This window comes from Coregonus lavaretus, assembly GCF_964263955.1.
Source record: "Coregonus lavaretus genome assembly, chromosome: 6".
NCBI classification, from domain to species: domain Eukaryota; kingdom Metazoa; phylum Chordata; class Actinopteri; order Salmoniformes; family Salmonidae; genus Coregonus; species Coregonus lavaretus.
In genome coordinates, this window is record NC_139993.1 from 12,225,419 (window position 1) to 12,245,890 (window position 20,472).

A 20,472-nucleotide genomic window follows, 5' to 3' on the forward strand; every position below is an offset into this window, starting at 1 on the left:
TCTCACACAAATTATCAACGAACCTACCAGGTACAACCCAAAATCTGTAAACATGGGCACCCTCATAGATATCATCCTGACAAATTGACCCTCTAAATACACCTCCGCTGTCTTCAACCAGGATCTCAGCGATCACTGCCTTATTGCCTGCGTCTGTAATTGCCTGCGTCCGCGGCCTAAAAAACTAGAAAGGCGAGCAGGCCTTTCTAATTGACCTGGCCCGGGTATCCTGGATGGATATTGACCTCATTCCGTCAGTAGAGGATGCCTGGGGGACTGGAACCGCTGACCGGAGCTGGACCGGGCGCCGGTGGAGTGGACCACTCAGGCTCCGGACTGGAGCCGCTGACCGGAGCTGGACCGGGCACCGGTGGAGCGGACTGCTCTGGCTCCGGAGTGGAGCCGCTGACCGGAGCTGTACTGGGCACCGGTGGAGCGGACTGCTCTGGCTCCGGAGTGGAGCCACTGACCGGAGCTGGATCAGGCACCGGTGGAGCGTACTGCTCTGGCTCCGGAGTGCCCAGTCCTCCTCCTCCCGTGAGGACTCCTCCCTGAGCCCCCACGAGTGCAGTGGTCGGGGCTCTTCTCCATCGATCCCCGACCAACCTTTTAGCCCCCCCAAAATGTTTTATTGAGGCTGTCTCTCGGGCTTCTTCCTCGGCCGGCGCCTTCTGCGTTGCCGTTGCTCCTCTCTAAACCGGGCCTCCACTGTCTCCTCCAAAGGACGGCGATCCATCCCAGCCTGAATCTCCTCCCATGTCCAGGATCCCTTTCCGTCCAGGATCTCCTCCCATGTCCAGGCTGTCTGCTCCTGGGTACGCTGCTTGGTCCGTGTTTGGTGGGATCTTCTGTCATGTTCGTTTAAGGACGGGTCAGACCAAGGCGCAGCCTGAAATGCGTACATGTTTATTAAACTGATAAACACACGACAAAACAATAAACAAACGAACCGTGAAGTCCTAAGGTTGAACACACAACAAACCTATACACCTAAGTATGATCCCCAATCAGAGACAACGAGCGACAGCTGCCTCTGATTGGGAACCACACCGGCCAACATAGATCTACACATAGTAGATCATTCACATAGATATACACAACATAGCATATTCACACCCTGACTCAACATATAAGAGTCCCCTGAGTCAGGGCGTGACGGGGGCAAATACTTTTTCATAGCACTGTACATATGAGATGGGTAATGCAAGATATGTAAACATTATTAAAAAGTGGCATTATTAAAGTAACTAGTTTTCCATTTATTAAAGTGGCCAGTGATTTTCAAGTCTGTATGTAGGTAGCAGCCTCTCTGTGCTAGTGATGGCTGTTTAACAGTCTGATGGCCTTGAAATAGAAGCTGTTTTTCAGTCTCTCGGTCCCAGCTTTGATGCACCTGTACTGACCTCGCCTTCTGGATGATAGCGGGGTGAACAGGCAGTGGCTCGGGTGGTAGTTGTCCTTGATTATCTTTTTGGCCTTCCTGTGACATCGGGTGCTGTAGGTGTCCTGGAGGGCAGGTAGTTTGCCCCCGGTGATGCGTTGTGCAGACCGCACCACCCTCTGGAGAGCCCTGCGGTTGTGGGCGGTGCAGTTGCCATATCAGGCGGTGATACAGCCCGACAGGATGCTCTCAATTGTGCATCTGTAAAAGTTTGTGAGGGTTTTAGGTGACAGGCCAAATTTCTTCATCCTCCTGAGGTTGTTGCGCCTTCTTCACCACACTGTCTGTGTGGGTGGACCATTTCAGTTTGTCAGTGATATGTACGCCGAGGAACTTAAAACTCTTGAGTCTAATGGCGGTGGAAGCCGAATCGAGGAAGGCTGGACTGTTGTCCAAAAGAATGGGAAATGGAGCAAAGTTGTGTTGGTGAACAAAACGTTGAGCTCTGATGGAGTCCACACTTATCTTGTAGGAGCACGTTTTTTTTGAAGATGAGCACCTGGATGAAATACCAAACTTGAGAAACCTGTTTCAGATATCCAAACTGGTGGAAGAAGTAGTGGGTAAAGTAAAGGCTGTGAGGATCACGAGAAGTGGGCTTGTATTGATTTTTTATAAATCCCAGGAACAGAAGGAGCGCATGGTGAGTCTCATGATTTTAGAGAAATATGCTGTGTTGTGCGTTGCTCTTCGAAGCAGTGCACCTGTAAAGGGGGTAATATCTGGTGTCTCGTGGGACGTCGATGTTGAACAAATGAAAAAATATTCCTGGAGTGGTTGATACATGTCTGATGAATCGTGTTCATCCCAAGACTGATGCAATGTAATCATCACTAACTATAAAAGTGTGCAGTTGAAAAATAAATGAGAAAAAATGCCTACTGTCTTAATAAAACACAACTTTCTAAGTGGGTCATGCTACTTCCAGAAGTGGTGCACAGCGTTCAGCCAACCAGGTAGCCCAAAATAAAAGTTCTAAATCAAAGTGACGCTTACTGAACAAGGAGCCAACAATTCAAAAACATTAAACAACTTCTTGTTCAGTAAAGGAGCCAACAATTCAAAAACACTAAACAACTTCTTGTTCAGTAAGCGTCACTTTGATTTTATATGATGAGATGGAAGACTACAGTATGCTGTATTCACTTTATATAGAATCACACAATTGTTTTGGTCTGGATAAGAACACAGGAGGCAGTGGGGAGATTTATTTTCAATGATGAAGTTACAGTTTCTGCTATACTCAATGTTGATTGGCCAACTTGTTCTAATGCTGTGTCCGAATAGCCATACTGCGTCCTGTCTACTTAAAGTACATACTGCGTACTGTTTAGTAGGTCATATTTAGAATCTGGGATTGCAGTATGTGGAAAAATGTACTCTCTACCTATACACATAGCGGAAGTTACAGTAATCCCTCAAGTAAAACATCAAATTCATTGAGCTGACTTTTTGATAGCAGCTTTCCCGTTCGCTTTATGATGCCCTACTGTGATCATACCTTACTCTGTCTAGCTATTTATGGTCACTATAAACATGTGTCTAGGTTCACCCCCTCCATCAGGTCCAAACAGTGCATCGTGAAAGCTAATGGTAAACTGACCATGCTAATAATCACAGAACTCTTAGGCACAACTAAACTGCAAACACACTTGCTAGCTAATTGCGGGGGACAGAATGCATTTAGAAACAGTTTTATACCAATAAGCAAGGTGTATTTATTTCAGTCTTGAGACAGGTATGACCACTCACCAGAATGTAATAACGTGATAATCACAAGTTATCACAAACTTTTTAAGCACACTCAAACTACTAACAGACCTGCTAGCTAGTTTCAGGGGACAAAATATATGATACACTGTTTGTTTCATAAACGGTTGGTGTCAGAAAAAGACACGTCACCTGATAAACCAATACATCTAGCAAGCCAGCAAATGTTAGCTTCAAGAGGAGCAATCGATTACATATATAAATTCAGCTCTGCAGTCAAACAATGAGTGGTATGACCAGAGTTTTGAGTAATCTCAGGTAATATGGCAATGCTAATTGGCTTGGCTCCAATATGTAGTTCGCTTTATGACTTGCTAGGTAATTGTAACACAATGACAATCTTATCTTTCAATCATCATTCAAACAAACTTAATTTGCCAGCTAAGCTGCTAGGTTTCATAGCAGATGTAACAAGTCAGCTAGCTACTGCATGCTCTGACAGGAGCTACAAGCCCTATCTGTTCCCTTTGTATATTGCTCATATACTGAGTCAACTTAAGTGTAGGAAAAAACAAACTAAGATCACTAAAAGGTTTGGTTCATGATGCATGTTTATTATGTTTTAAGAAAATATTCTGTAAATAATCACGCTCAGTGTGTAAGAATAAGGAGACGGGACACCAGTGTTAGCTTTAGGAATGTGTTTAGTAAGATAAAACCAGATATAGTTACAGCTACAGCTCCTCCTTTTAGCTCAGCAATACGTTTCTGAATAAACATGTCTTTTAACATAAACCACACTATTATTTTCTTTAACCTTAACTGCGGTTCTGTTCTAACATGTTCCTTTTCTTAGGATACTGAACTTCTTTTCAGTCTTTACCATTCCAGCCTTTCTGGAGCTTTTGAAATCCTGCCTGATCTAGTGAGAGTTTCTTGCACTGGGGGATCACCAGTAGGATGAAGGTGAATTCTGTTTCTATTGAGTACGCCCGTCAGTCTCTACCAAGTAGGATACAGGTGTTGTGGCTGTTCTCAGTACTGAGCGACTGCTTGTGATGTGCGTAAAGTTGTTCTCTTGAACGTATGCTCGGAAGATCTCTGCGGAGAACTGCAGGTCCACTGTCTGAAACTACCGTCTCCGTGACTCCATGGCCGGCAAAGGCCTCTTTTACAGCTTTGATGGTGGCATCAGCGGAAGTCACTCTCATTTCAGCTACCTCGATGTATCTGGAGAAGTAGTCAACAATCAGCAGGTAAGTTTTCGCGTTCCACACAAACAGGTCCATTCCGACCTTTTGCCACGGTCGCTCGGGAACTGAGGTAGGTATAAGTGGCTCTCTGTACTGTGTTTTTGGCAGATTTCACACCTGTCGACTTCTTGTCAGATATGGGCTGACATTTCTGGCCACCACACTGATTGCTGGGCCTTTGCTTGGCACTTTTGAGATTCCTTGATGTCCATCATGGATCTTTTTATTTCACCTCTGAGTGTCTGTGGTATTACAAGTCTTTCTCCTTTCAGAAGAAGGTCACCTGCCAATGTGCAGTGGTCTCTTAATTTTTTCCACAGCTGTAGATACTTCTGTACCTGTTTCCTCCAGCATCTTCACAAGGTCCTTTGCTGTTGTTCTGGGATTGATTTGCACTTTTTGCACCAAAGTACGTGTCTCCTTCCTGAGCGGTATGACGGCTGCGTGGTCCCATGGTGTTTATACTTGCATACTATTGTTTGTACAGATGAACGTGGTAGCTTCAGGCGTTTGGAAATTGCTCCCAAGGATGAACCAAACTTGTGGAGGTCTACAATTATGATTTTCCCATGATGTCAAGCAAAGAGCCACTGAGTTTGAAGCTAGGCCTTGAAATAAATCCACAGGTACACCTCCAATTGACTCAAATTATGTCAATTAGCCTATCAGAAGCTTCTAAAGCCATGACATAATTTTCTGGAATTTTCCAAGCTGTTTAAAGGCACAGTCAACTTAGTGTATGTAAACTTCTGACCCACTGGAATTGTGATAGAGTGAAATAATCTGTCTGTAAACAATTGTTGGAAAAATTACTTGTGTCATGCACAAAGTAGATGTCCTAACCGACTTGTCAAAACTATAGTTTGTTAACATGAAATGTGTGGAGTGGTTGAAAAATAAGTTTTAATGACTCCAACCTAAGTGTATGTAAACTTCCGACTTCAACTGTATAATAACACTTTAAAACAAACTTCCTTTTGATTTATTTTTTTGACTGTTTTCTATGTATGAATCTGTTATTCAATGTGTTCCTATGAATATACTGTAGCAGTAAGGCCAAATTCAATGTTTCATCAAATATTTTTGTTATATATATTTTTTAATACCTGAAGGGGTCCTAAAATTTAATGTCAAATAGCTAAATGATTCTTGGTATGACCATCTTAAAAGAATTCCATATGTTAGGTTACTAGATGTAACAGCAGAATAGCATTTCCAGAGATAAAACAATATATATCTCAGCATCTACTCAAGTTAAAAAAATACTCTGTAATATCAAAGTGGAAGAAAAATTCTAACATGTTTCAAAGATTAATAAAAATTGTTGCATAAGTATTCAGCTCCCTGAATCAATACATGTTAGAAACACCTTTGGCATTGATTACAGATGTGAGTCTTCTTGGGTAAGTCTATAAGAGCTTTGCACGCCTGGATTGTATAATATTTGCTAATTATTATTTTCTAAATTTTCTAAACTCTGTCAAGATGTTGGGATCATGGCTACACAGCAAAGTCTTGCCATAAATTTTCAAGCAGATTTAAATCAAAACTGTAACTAAGCAACTCCACTGTAGATTTGGCCTTGTGTTGTAGGTTATTGTTCTGCTGAAAGGTGAATTCCTCTCCCAGTGTCTGGTGTAAAGCAGACTGAAAAAGGTTTTCCTGTAGGATTTTGCCTGTGCTTAGCTCCATCCCGTTTCTTTTTATCCTGAAAAACTCCCCAGTCTTTGATGATAGCATACCCATACCATGTCGCCACCACCATACTTGAAAATAATGAGGCAGTTGTAATCAGATCAGTGATGTGTTGTGATGGATTTTCCCCAAACATAAGGCTTTGCATTTAAGCCAAAAAGTGTATTCCTTTGCAGTGTTTTTTCCAGTATTATGTTAGTGCCTTGAATATATTTGAATTTAGGTCATTATTGTGGAGTAACTACAATGTTGTTGATCCATCCGAAGTTTTCTCCCTTCACAGCAATTGAATTCTGTAGCTGTTTTAAAATCACCAATGGCCTCATGGTCACGTACATGAGCAGTTTCCTGTCCTGCAGCTCAGTTCAGAAGGACGACTGTATCTTTGTTGTGTCTGGGTGGTTTAATACATAATCCACAGCATAATAATGAACTTGACCATGCTTAAAGAGATATACAATATCTGACTTTTTATTGCTACCCATTTACCAACCACTGCCCTTCTTTATGAGGCTTTCAAAAAGCTCGCTGGTCTTTGTAGTTGAATCTATGCTTGAAATTCAATAGTTGACTGAGGGACCTTACAGTGCCTTGCAAAAGTATTCATCTCCCTTGGCGTTTTTCCCATTTTGTTGCATTACAACCTGTAATTTAAATATAATTTTATTTGGATTTCATGTAATGGACATACACAGAATAGTGCAAATTGGTGAAGTGAAATGAAAAAAGTAACTTGTTTAAAAAAATTCAAAAAAATTAATAACTGAAAAGTGGTGCGTGCATATGTATTCACCCCCTTTGCTATGAAGCCCCTAAGATCTGGTGCAACCAATTACCTTCAGAAGTCACATAATTAGTTAAATAAAGTCCACCTGTGTGCAATCTAAGTGTCATATGATCTGTCACATGATCTCAGTATACAGTGGGGAAAAAAAGTATTTAGTCAGCCACCAATTGTGCAAGTTCTCCCACTTAAAAAGATGAGAGAGGCCTGTAATTTTCATCATAGGTACACATCAACTATGACAGACAAATTGAGGGAAAAAAATCCAGAATATCACATTGTAGGATTTTTAATGAATTTATTTGCAAATTATGGTGGAAAATAAGTATTTGGTCACCGACAAACAAGCAAGATTTCTGGCTCTCACAGACCTGTAACTTCTTCTTTAAGAGGCTCCTCTGTCCTCCACTCGTTACCTGTATTAATGGCACCTGTTTGAACTTGTTATCAGTATAAAAGACACCTGTCCACAACCTCAAACAGTCACACTCCAAACTCCACTATGGCCAAGACTAAAGAGCTGTCAAAGGACACCAGAAACAAAATTGTAGACCTGCACCAGGCTGGGAAGACTGAATCTGCAATAGGTAAGCAGCTTGGTTTGAAGAAATTAACTGTGGGAGCAATTATTAGGAAATGGAAGACATACAAGACCACTGATAATCTCCCACGATCTGGGGCTCCACGCAAGATCTCACCCCGTGGGGTCAAAATGATCACAAGAACGGTGAGCAAAAATCCCGAACCACACAGGGGGACCTAGTGAATGACCTGCAGAGAGCTGGGACCAAAGTAACAAAGCCTACCATTAGTAACACACTACGCCGCCAGGGACTAAAATCCTGCAGTGCCAGACGTGTCCCCCTGCTTAAGCCAGTACATGTCCAGGCCCATCTGAAGTTTGCTCGAGTGCATTTGGATGATCCAGAAGAGGATTGGGAGAATGTCATATGAAACCAAAATAGAACTTTTTGGTAAAAACTCAACTCGTCGTGTTTGGAGGACAAAGAATGCTGAGTTGCATCCAAAGAACACCATACCTACTGTGAAGCATTGGGGTGGAAACATCATGCTTTGGGGCTGTTTTTCTGCAAATGGACCAGGACGACTGATCCGTGTAAAGGAAAGAATGAATGGGACAATGTATCGTGAGATTTTGAGTGAAAACCTCCTTCCATCAGCAAGGGCATTGAAGATGAAACGTGGCTGGGTCTTTCAGCATGACAATGATCCCAAACACACCGCCCGGGCAACGAAGGAGTGGCTTCGTAAGAAGCATTTCAAGGTCCTGGAGTGGCCTAGCCAGTCTCCAGATCTCAACCCCATAGAAAATCTTTGGAGGGAGTTGAAAGTCCGTGTTGCCCAGCGACAGCCCCAAAACATCACTGCTCTAGAGGAGATCTGCATGGAGTAATGGGCCAAAATACCAGCAACAGTGTGTGAAAACCTTGTGAAGACTTACAGAAAACGTTTGACCTGTGTCATTGCCAACAAAGGGTATATAACAAAGTATTGAGAAACTTTTGTTATTGACCAAATACTTATTTTCCACCATAATTTGCAAATAAATTCATAAAAAATCCTACAATGTGATTTTCTGGAAAAAAAATTCTCATTTTGTCTGTCATAGTTGACGTGTACCTATGATGAAAATTACAGGCCTCTCTCATCTTTTTAAGTGGGAGAACTTGCACAATTGGTGGCTGACTAAATACTTATTTTCCCCACTGTATATACACCTGTTCTGAAAGGCCCCAGAGTCTGCAACACCACTAAGCAAGGAGCACCACCAAGCAAGCGGCACCATGAAGACTAAGGAGCTCTCCAAACAAGTCAGGGACAAAGTTATGGAGAAATACAGATCAGGGTTGGGTTATAAAAAAATATCAGAAACTTTGAACATCCCACAGAGCACCATTAAATCCATTATTAAAAAATTGAATGAATATGGCACCACAACAAACCTGTCAAGAGAGGGCCGCCCACCAAAACTCACGGACCAGGCAAGGAGGGCATTAATCAGAGGCAACAATGAAATCAAAGATAACCCTGAAGGAGCTGCAAAGCTCCACAGCAGAGATTGGAGTATTTGTCCATAGGACCACTTTAACCCGTACACTCCACAGAGCTGGGCTTTACGGAAGAGTGGCCAGAAAAAGCCATTGCTTAAAGAAAAAAATAAGCAAACACGTTTGGTGTTCACCAAAAGGCATGTGGGAGACTCCCCAAACTTATTGAAGAAGGTACTCTGGTCAGATGAGACTAAAATTGAGATTGTTGGCCATCAAGGAAAATGCTATGTCTGGCACAAACCCAACACCTCTCATCACCCCGAGAACACCATCCCCACAGTGAAGCATGATGGTGGCAGCATCATGCTGTGGGGATGTTTTTCATCAGCAGGGACTGGGAAACTGGTCAGAATTGAAGGAATGATGGATGGCGCTAAATACAGGGAAATTCTTGAGGGAAACCTGTTTCAGTCTTCCAGAGATTTGAGACTGGGACGGAGGTTCACCTTCCAGCAGGACAATGACCCTAAGTATACTGCTAAAGCAACACTCAAGTGGTTTAAGGGGAAACATTTAGTATCCTGAGTGGCTCAGTGGTCTAAGGCACTGCATCGCAGTGCTAGCTGTGCCACTAGAGAGCCTGGTTCGAATCCAGGCTCTGTCGCAGCCGGCCGCGACCGTGAGACTCATGGGCAGCGCACAATTGGCCCAGCGTTGTCCAGGGTAGGAGAGGGAATGGCCGGCAGGGATGTAGCTCAGTTGATAGAGCATGGCGTTTGCAACGCCAGGGTTGTGGGTTCAATTCCCCCGGGGGACCAGTATGAAAAAAATATATATATATGTATTCACTAACTGTAAGTCGCTCTGGATAAGAGCGTCTGCTAAATGACTAAAATGTAATGTAAAATATTTAAATGTCTTGGAATGGCCTAGTCAAAGCCCAGACCTCAATCCAATAGAGAATCTGTGGTATGACTTAAAGATTGCTGTACACCAGCGGAACCCATCCAACTTGAAGGAGCTGGAGCAGTTTTGCCTTGAAGAATGGTCAAAGATCCCAGTGGCTAGATGTGCCAAGCTTATAGAGACATACCCCAAGAGACTTGCAGCTGTAATTGCTGCAAAAGGTGGCTCTACAAGGTATTGACTTTTTTTTACCCCAGAACTAATGTACTTGCCTAAATAAAAGGGGTGCATGCTTTTGTAACAACTATATTTTAGTTATTAGATTTTTATTAATTTGTTAACATTTGTAGAATTTACTTTTCAGTTTGACATTATGGAGTATTTTGTGTAAATTCATTTAAATCCCACAGTTATGCAACAAAATATGGATATGGATAACAAGGGTTCATGGTAGGCCTCTCACAACATTGCATTTTATAGAGAATGCATGATCCCACGGGAAATAGGCCTATGGGAGATTTCTTTATGTTTTGGAGTTGAGAGCATTGGTATATCCAGAGACCAGAAACTGAACAGATAACCACATTCTGGATTTGCAGGAGGGGGGAATTGCATTTAATAAAATGATACATTTGCAATGATTTTCCACCCACAAGGGCAGTTATATACAGTGGGGAAAAAAATTATTTAGTCAGCCACCAATTGTGCAAGTTCTCCCACTTAAAAAGATGAGAGAGGCCTGTAATTTTCATCATAGGTACACGTCAACTATGACAGACAAAATGAGGAAATAAAATCCAGAAAATCACATTGTAGGATTTTTAATGAATTTATTTGCAAATTATGGTGGAAAATAAGTATTTGGTCAATAACAAAAGTTTCTCAATACTTTGTTATATACCCTTTGTTGGCAATGACACAGGTCAAACGTTTTCTGTAAGTCTTCACAAGGTTTTCACACACTGTTGCTGGTATTTTGGCCCATTCCTCCATGCAGATCTCCTCTAGAGCGGTGATGTTTTGAGGCTGTCGCTGGGCAACACGGACTTTCAACTCCCTCCAAAGATTTTCTATGGGGTTGAGATCTGGAGACTGGCTAGGCCACTCCAGGACCTTGAAATGCTTCTTACAAAGCCACTCCTTCGTTGCCCGGGCGGTGTGTTTGGGATCATTGTCATGCTGAAAGACCCAGCCACGTTTCATCTTCAATGCCCTTGCTGATGGAAGGAGGTTTTCACTCAAAATCTCACGATACATGGCCCCATTCATTCTTTCCTTTACACGGATCAGTCGTCCTGGTCCCTTTGCAGAAAAACAGCCCCAAAGCATGATATTCCCACCCCCATGCTTCACAGTAGGTATGGTGTTCTTTGGATGCAACTCAGCATTCTTTGTCCTCCAAACAAGACGTGTTGAGTTTTTACCAAAATGTTCTATTTTGGTTTCATCTGACCATATGACATTCTCCCAATCCTCTTCTGGATCATCCAAATGCACTCTAGCAAACTTCAGACAGGCCTGGACATGTACTGGCTTAAGCAGGGGGACACGTCTGGCACTGCAGGATTTGAGTCCCTGGCGGCGTAGTGTGTTACTGATGGTAGGCTTTGTTACTTTGGTCCCAGCTCTCTGCAGGTCATTCACTAGGTCCCCCCGTGTGGTTCTGGGATTTTTGCTCACCGTTCTTGTGATCATTTTGACCCCACGGGGTGAGATCTTGCGTGGAGCCCCAGATCGAGGGAGATTATCAGTGGTCTTGTATGTCTTCCATTTCCTAATAATTGGTCCCACAGTTGATTTCTTCAAACCAAGCTGCTTACCTATTGCAGATTCAGTCTTCCCAGCCTGGTGCAGGTCTACAATTTTGTTTCTGGTGTCCTTTGACAGCTCTTTGGTCTTGGCCATAGTGGAGTTTGGAGTGTGACTGTTTGAGGTTGTGGACAGGTGTCTTTTATACTGATAACAAGTTCAAACAGGTGCCATTAATACAGGTAACGAGTGGAGGACAGAGGAGCCTCTTAAAGAAGAAGTTACAGGTCTGTGAGAGCCAGAAATCTTGCTTGTTTGTAGGTGACCAAATACTTATTTTCCACCATAATTAGCAAATAAATTCATGAAAAATCCTACAATGTGACTTTCTGGAAAAAAAATTCTCAATTTGTCTGTCATAGTTGACGTGTACCTATGATGAAAATTACAGGCCTCTCTCATCTTTTTAAGTGGGAGAACTTGCACAATTGGTGGCTGACTAAATACTTTTTTTCCCCACTGTAAATTGAATTTATCAGAAAATATCTGCCAGTTAAGTATGTGCCAATAAACTTAAATTGTGTCTTAGTTCTTAATTTGAGCTGTCTGCTAAACTTCTCGCTCTCTTTGTCCAGAAGATTTTCCTTCATTTCCAGCTTTTCCCTCTTTTTCTCCAGCATCTCTTTCTCCTTCTCAAGGCTGAAGTCTTTCTTCTCCACTTCCTCCATCTTCTTCTCCAAGTCTTTATCCTTTTTCCACAACCTCTGTCTCTCCTCCTTCACCATCTCCTTTTCTTTCTTCTTTACTTTCATCCTTCCTCTTTCGCTCTCTTCATCTCCTTCCTGTGCACGAAAACTTTCTTTCTCATTTCCAAATTCTTTCTCTTCTGTTCTAGCTCATCTTTCTCCTTCCTTTAGGTCTTTAAAGATCTCATTATTCATCTCTGCAGGACCGCAGCTACGCTCTGCTTGACCCTCTCCATTTCTCTCTCCATCTCAATTTTCCATCCCTGGCTATTCTGCTCATCTTTGGTTGTTGGGTGGTGTGAGCTGCCTCTGTGGGACAGCTGTCTCCTCCATTAGCTTGGCCGGTGAGCTCCTGGTTCCACTAACCACGGCATCCTGTCATACACACAAATACGCATGCACAAACACACGAATTATGGCCCATTGCAAGGTCTTAGAATTTCTAGAACATACTTTCTTTCAAGTTTCCTGGTGAGTGGACAAACCGTCATTTTTGCAATAACATTTGGAAATGTAGGCTTAAAAAACAACGCACAATGAATTGTTCAATCAAAAAATGCTTATTTGCCATGTTAATTTCCATTGTTGCATGAGTAGACCACTGAAAAAAGCAGAGTTCTAATGTGCCACCTCAGAATTCTGTGCTTTTCTCAGTGTTCCATAGAAATATAGTATAATTCATAGAATGGAGGTACAACACAAATAAATTGCCTGGTCTGAGGGAATATATACATTCTATTTCACTAGAAGTCTGAATCGCAGTTGTCTTTTCTTTTATTGAATGGACTGGTGATATCTTACCATGATAACGGGAATGGCAATTGCCTATCTGCTCCTAATTTGTCAGTAAATTGGTTTACTGAAGATAATACTCATCAAAATATATCAATTGATTAGAACTAGATTACGAAAGAAAGAAAGGTATGACAAACTCACAGTGAAAAGACATTGTCCAACTTGTCCATATGATCTAGGCATCATTTTGTTGAGGAAATAAGTTTCCCTAGTCTGGGTACCAGTCTTTTTAGCTAACATTCCACTCCTTGCCACTCCTGTCATTTGCCAAAGACAGGAGTGGCAAGGAATGGAATGTAATAGCTGAACAGAGACTGCAACTATTTATCAAGTTTCCCCACTTGATAAATAAAATAACTATCTATTCACTTGTTTTTCATTTTACTTGTTCTAAATTGTCAACAAAAGTGATTTGAAAACAAAACAATTGCAGCAAATGTCTATAAGAGAAGGTCGCTGATGAGTTAATGTATGGTGTTCTGCTCCAAGGGGGGAATTCAGAACAGAATTGCTCGCACGTAAAATGAACTTTATTCCCTTTTTATGCACTTTTCTCTCTACGTGATTTCTGAACTTGAACTTACACATGTGGAAAAAGCCAGTGCCAGCAAGGGACACGTTTAGGGTGGAGATCGAATAAATGAAGGTGTGGCGGAGGTGTGTCTACAGATACGCCATATTCTGACCTTGTCTTAATTCCCTCATTTTTACACCACCTTTATGCACATGGAAACAATGAATAAGGTTGAGCAACCTGTCGGTTCCAAGTGGAAAAACGACTATTTAATATTTTCCAGATGTAAATGTAAATTACAATTGTTTTAGATCTATTTTACCTTATGATCGCTAGAAACACATGAATCCAGTCATATGGCTAGCTTTAAATTAGTTGCGCCATAAAGTACATATAATTCAATTAAATTCAGAGCTCGATTTAAATCGCGTGTTAGCGGAGACTGGATTCACGGTAAATGCTGCATATGTCGGCTCAATCTGAATTGACCTGTACATTTCGATCGCACATTCTGTATCGCTTCAGAGTTGCACCCCATTCTATCGGATGGTCATTAATCATGACCAGATGATTAATGCGGTTGGGTTATAGTTTGAAATACTTGCTATACTCGAAGTTAATGGTTACATGTATGAGGAATGTATATGGTGAGGTCAATGGAGGTTGGATAAGAGCCATGGGCCTGGAAAGTTACTAAGTAAGGGAAAAGGCAATCACGTGGTTGCGGTCACTGATAAGGGTGGATAGCTGTGGATTAATGAGGAATGTGGGCCGAGGTCAGGTCAGATGAAGGGAGAAGGAGCAGTTTATTGCCCACATCACTTAATTTCCTGCCTAGCAACAGATGTATTGGCTGTCTAGATTTGCAAGGAGTTGACTCCGCCCAGTTGAGGGTATAAATATATGTACTTGTGTAAACATGTCTTTGTCTTTGCAGCTGTTAGACCCAGTGGGTGAATAAACTTGGTTTGAGCTTTTACTAGTTGTCCGTTAGTCTATTTAGAACCTAACAGTTGGCACTGCGAGCAGGGTTCAGCACGATTCACAGTCGAATTGGAGAGTCCGAATCAGTGGAGCAGGAGCCGGCACACCAACAAACAAAAAAAACAACAAGGTTCCTAAACCTGTTGTCACTCATTCTGACATCTTGGGGAGATGAGAATCGTAGGCTGAACAATTATAGGATACGGACCAAGAAAAGCCTGAGTTTATTTAGTAGGCCCACTGTAAATACTACCGGTAGGACTAGGCACGGCAGGCACTGCATGCCTAGTTGGAATTAGCCCCTTAATAGGTTAGACTGGAGCACTGTTCAGGAGGGTTTAGCCCCCTAATAGTTTAGATTGGAGCACTGCGGGCACAGCGTGTTCAGGAGGGAATTAGCCACCTTAATAGGTTAGATTAGGGGTTTTGGTAATGTGTGTTGTCAACAACAGGGATATTTGAGGCATAACACTGGAATAAGACATTAGGTCAATCGTGTTCAGCTCGAATATGGAAAATTTTTAGCAAAGTGGATAAAATTGTTCAGCATTTCCCTGCTGAGGGAAAATTCCAATCAAATAAAGAACTCAGAGATGCTGTTGTGATATGGCACAATGACATCAATGACAAATTGCAAGCTCAATATACAAGCGTTTTGATGTCGGTGTATAACCGATAAAGCTCAAATTAAAGATATGCAGGGTCATCTTGTCCAGGCGACAAGTATGAGGGAACAAATTTGAAATAGCAGATGTGCAGGCTCATGAATTAGAAACAATTTATGGCTGTCCTCCAGCAGTATCAGAACACATGTGGGGGGGGTATCTTGGCACTGGGATATCATGTATCAGGCCTTTATTGGCCACATGCGCCGAATACAACAGGTGCAGACATTACAGTGAAATGCTTACTTACAGCCCTTAACCAACAGTGCATTTATTTTTAATAAAAAAGTAAAATAAAACAACAACAAAAAAAAGTGTTGAGAAAAAAAAGAGCAGAAGTAAAATAAAGGGAGGCTATATATACAGGGGGGTACCGGTGCAGAGTCAATGTGTGGGGGCACCGGCTAGTTGAGGTAGTTGAAGTAATATGTACATGTGGGTAGAGTTAAAGTGACTATGCATAAATAATTAACAGAGTAGCAGCAGCGTAAAAAGATGGGGTGGGGGGGGAAGTGCAAATAGTCCGGGTAGCCATGATTAGCTGTTCAGGAGTCTTATGGCTTGGGGGTAGAAGCTGTTGAGAAGTCTTTTGGACCTAGACTTGGCACTCCGGTACCGCTTGCCGTGCGGTAGCAGAGAGAACAGTCTATGACTAGGGTCATGTCTCTGCTGTATCCCTCTCATATAGAGGAAAAAGAGCGTTACGGGCTGAGAGAGGCAGCAGAGAGTCGTATCACCAGTCCAGACATAGTAGTCCCGGACTGGATTATAGATCCGAGGGATCCCAGAAACCATAGAGAGGTGCGCCCGTTTCATACTCATGCAGTTGCGATTACTTATTATCCCGGGCAGAGACTCCCAGAGGGAGGGAACCCCATTCTGTCAGATGGCCAAACTATAACATGACTCCAAATTCAACACCAACACCAGCTGCTGAGTATTGGTGAAATGTATAGCATAATGAAAGAAGCGCCTGACCCGAGGTTCAGGAGTTTATCAGTTTCCTGAGGAAACAGGGCCACATTTTTGGATTCCACGCTGGTGATTTTGATAATGTTGTCTGTTCCCTATTTTCAAGAGCAATGTTGGCACAATTAGTAGGAAACTATCGTACTTCCGCCTGGTCGTTCTCTCGAGAGGCATTTGACCCAGCAACTTCTCAGGAACAAATTGAAATATTTGTGACAGCTATTGGAAATATTTTGTTCCGCCCTGACATTAACAAAATTAGTAAATGCACTCAGGGTCAAAATGAGGAGGTACGTGAGTACGTTGATAGGATGGAAGATGCATTGTGCACTTATCTGGCACTAGCAGATTATTTAAATGAAAATTCAGGAATTTGTACCTCCGCTTTGCTGGCAGGGTTGAAACCCACTGTCAAAACTGCTATTGCAGGCGTGGTGGACCAACACTCCACATGGGCGGAGATAGTTCAAGCCGCATTGAGAGTGGAATCTAATTCCGCTCACTTTGCAGTGCGTGTAGTCACTGCTCAACATACCCCAAGAACCGGTAATGGATTGAAGAGTAAGAAAAAGAAAATAAAGCAGAGGTAAATATGACAACAAATACATTCGGCAGCGAAAAGCCACCGAACCTTGTCACCAATGCGGCGCATTTGGCCATTGGGTGAGAGATTGCACAGGGGTGCCTGAGCCCTCTGTACCGTATCATTTCGGGGTAAGTGCGGCTGTGTAGACATTTTCTTCACTGACTAGTGAGCAACAGCAAGCAATCATGAAAGCGGCCGGAGTTGGGAGTAATGCATAGGCGGATTTTGCCTCTGTGTGGTCGTCAAACTGGCAAATTAGAGTGGAGTTAATATTGTGAATAATTGTTAATAGAGTTCCGTCAAGCGACAGCATTGGGGTTACCAAACCTAAAATTACCTTTTACAATTTTTGTTCATGAACATGAAGGGCATGGTGGATACGTAAATCATGGGGGAAAAGAGAGACCAGTCATATACGAGAGTAAATCGTTAGACTCGGTGGCGAGAGAAATGCCGCCATGCCTAAGGGTAGCACAGGCTATATAAGGGTACATAAACGTTGGGATGGATTAAAACAAACGATTAATGGTTGGAGGGAGGACAGTGGACTTATCATTATCATGTTTTGTTTGTAATTAGAAAAATTGTGTTGCTGATTAAGATGTAGCATAGTGAATACTAATGAGATGTACACTTTCTCTTCCAGGGGAGGATGGGGTGTCCTTACCTCTCTCTTTGAAATGTTTCCCGAGACTGTTGTCTTGGGAGAGCAGTTAGTGAAACTCTGCAGTTTTATCAAGTATAAAGGTATCCGGATCCAGCCGTAGAGGCAGCTCACAGATAAGTAAGGCCTGGCCATTTGTTTGTTTGTTTTTGCCCTACGTTTTACCACACACACAACTCACCGGTTATTAATATTTGTTAGTTGTTTTAATACCATGTTTGATTTATTGTGTGGGGGCTTTTCAATTTGTTTGTAAACTGGTTATGCAGAATGATGGAAATGTTTGAAATGTTTTTAAATGGTTTCTGAAGTACAGGGAAAGAAAAGAGAAAGAAAATACTTAATGGTGTTGAATTACCTTTATCCTGACTTTCTGGTGAGGCCTGATCAACCTCACTAGAAATGATAGAGACACTGGGTGAGATTTAAGTATAATATGAAGAAGTGTATTGCTGTTGTTGGTTTTCGCTGTTTTTTTTTGTCTTTGTTTCAATACAAATCTCACCAGATTGGGTCTGCTGTATGGTCGGGATTTCTCCCTAAGGGTTAGCTCTCTAACTCCCTGACCCTATAACTCTGTAGTGAGGTCACCAGTATGATAAGGGAGTATAAGCCAATTTGGAAAATAGCTTCAACAGGGTGTTGGTATGCTCTTTGACATTTGTCTTAGGAATTTTGTATAAAGACAAGATAATAATTTGTCATACGGTAAATAGTGGTTTGGATTTTCTGAATCAGAAATGCCTTAAACTGTTGTTTTGGTCTGTCCTCTCTCTAAGTTATGGCGATAGGGACTACCGATGGAAGGAATAATACGGCGAGAACAGTGTGACCTTAACCCCCCCCCCCCTAACCGGCTGAAGAAATAGCGACAAAGGTGTTCACTACGACCTTGTCTTTCACCACTCAATTACCAGCAGGCTACATTTGTGTAGCGCTTTTTCAAAGACATTGTCACCAAGTAGTTTTACAGAATGTGGAGCCGTAACCTCCCAAAGTGCAACCTGGTATGGCAAGCAATATACAGTTGAAGTCGGAAGTTTACATATACTTAGGTTGGAGTCATTAGACTTGTTTTTCAACCACTCCACAAACTTCTTGTTAACAAACTATAGTGCATGACACAAGTAATTTTTCCAACAATTGTTTACAGACAGACTATTTCACTGTATCACAATTCCAGTGGGTCAGAAGTGTACATACACTAAGTTGACTGTGCCTTTAAACAGCTTGGAAAATTCCAGAAAATTATGTCATGGCTTTAGAAACTTCTGATAGGCTAATTGACATAATTTGAGTCAATTGGAGGTGTACCTGTGGATGTATTTCAAGGCCTACCTTCAAACTCAGTGCCTCTTTGCTTGGCATCATGGGAAAATCAAAAGAAATCATCCAAGACCTCAGAAAAACGATTTTGTAGACCTCCACAAGTATGGTTCATCCTTGGGAGCAATTTACAAATGCCTGAAGGTACCACGTTCATCTGTACAAACAATAGTATGCAAGTATAAACACCATGGGACCATGCAGCCGTCATACCGCTCAGGAAGGAGACACATTCTGTCTCTTAGAGATGGTGCGAAAAGTCCAAATCAATCCCAGAACAACAGCAAAGGACCTTGTGAAGATGCTGGAGGAAACAGGTACAAAAGTATCTATAACCACAGTAAAACGAGTCCTATATCGACATAACCTGAAAGGCCGCTCAGCAAGGAAGAAGCCACTGCTCCAAAACCGCCATAAAAAGCCAGACTACGGTTTGCAACTGCACATGGGGACAAAGATCGTACTTTTTGGAGAAATGTCCTCTGGTCTGATGAAACAAAAATAGAACTGTTTGGCCATACTGACCATCGTTATGTTTGGAGGAAAAAGGGGAAGGCTTGCAAGCCGAAGAACACCATCCCAACCGTGAAGCACGGGGGTGGCAGCATTATGCTGTGGGGATGCTTTGCTGCAGGAGGGACTGATGCACTTCACAAAATAGATGGCATCATGAGGAAGGAAAATTATGTGGATATATTGAAGCAACATCTCAAGACATCAGTCAGGAAGTTAAAGCTTGGTCGCAAATGGGTCTTCCAAATGGACAATGACCCCAAGCATACTTCCAAAGTTGTGGCAAAATGGCTTAAGGAAAATAAAGTCAAGTGTAATACCTTGCTAAAACCAAGTATAGAGTTTATTTGTTATAATTCATTGGTATTAGGTTTAAAAGGTGATTGAATAGCTCCTGATTTGTAATGTCATTAATGCATTAGTGAATAGGTTGGTTTACTTTTAAGTTTAAGTTTCCCACGTATCTCGTTAAAGTTTTGACCAATGAGGTAACTTGTTAAGTTGTGGCCAATGGGAGAGTGGACTGGTTGCTGGGAAAGAAAAGAGAGGGAAAGGTTGAAAGAAGGGAGAGGAGAGACGTTAGTGGGGTTGGTGAAGGAAAAACGACCAAAGGAAACGATAAAGAGAGAACAAAACCATACCTACAGAGTTTTTTAAAGGGAAATCCTGATTTTATTTCTATAAGAGAGTGTTTATTATTTCGTTAAGAAAGACCTAGTAGAGACTGAAGCTGCCGTCGCATTGTGGAGACATTCGACATCCTAGAGGTTAGCCTAGCATCGTGCAAGACTTGGAGAGAATTGCTTGTGACGATCAGTTCGGGTTTCCAACGGATGTCTGTTGCTGCTACCGAGTACTGGCTGCATTGATAGCTGTGTTCGCTGTGGATCTTGTGAGGACACCTGCACGGAACTACTATATTTTGCTGAGGCATTATCTACAAGTAGTGAGTAACTACAAATGTGGGGTGGACTTCGGGATTTCATGTATGTCGTAATTTTTTTATGAGCTCCAACGCGCGCCCAGGGTTTAAGCAAGCTTGCAAATAATTTGGACATGGGTTGTGGAAAAATCATTGGGGTTTATTATTTTTATTTCTTTTGATGTGATACATTGAAAATGTGATTAATATAGATATTGAACCTTATGTCTGTTGTATT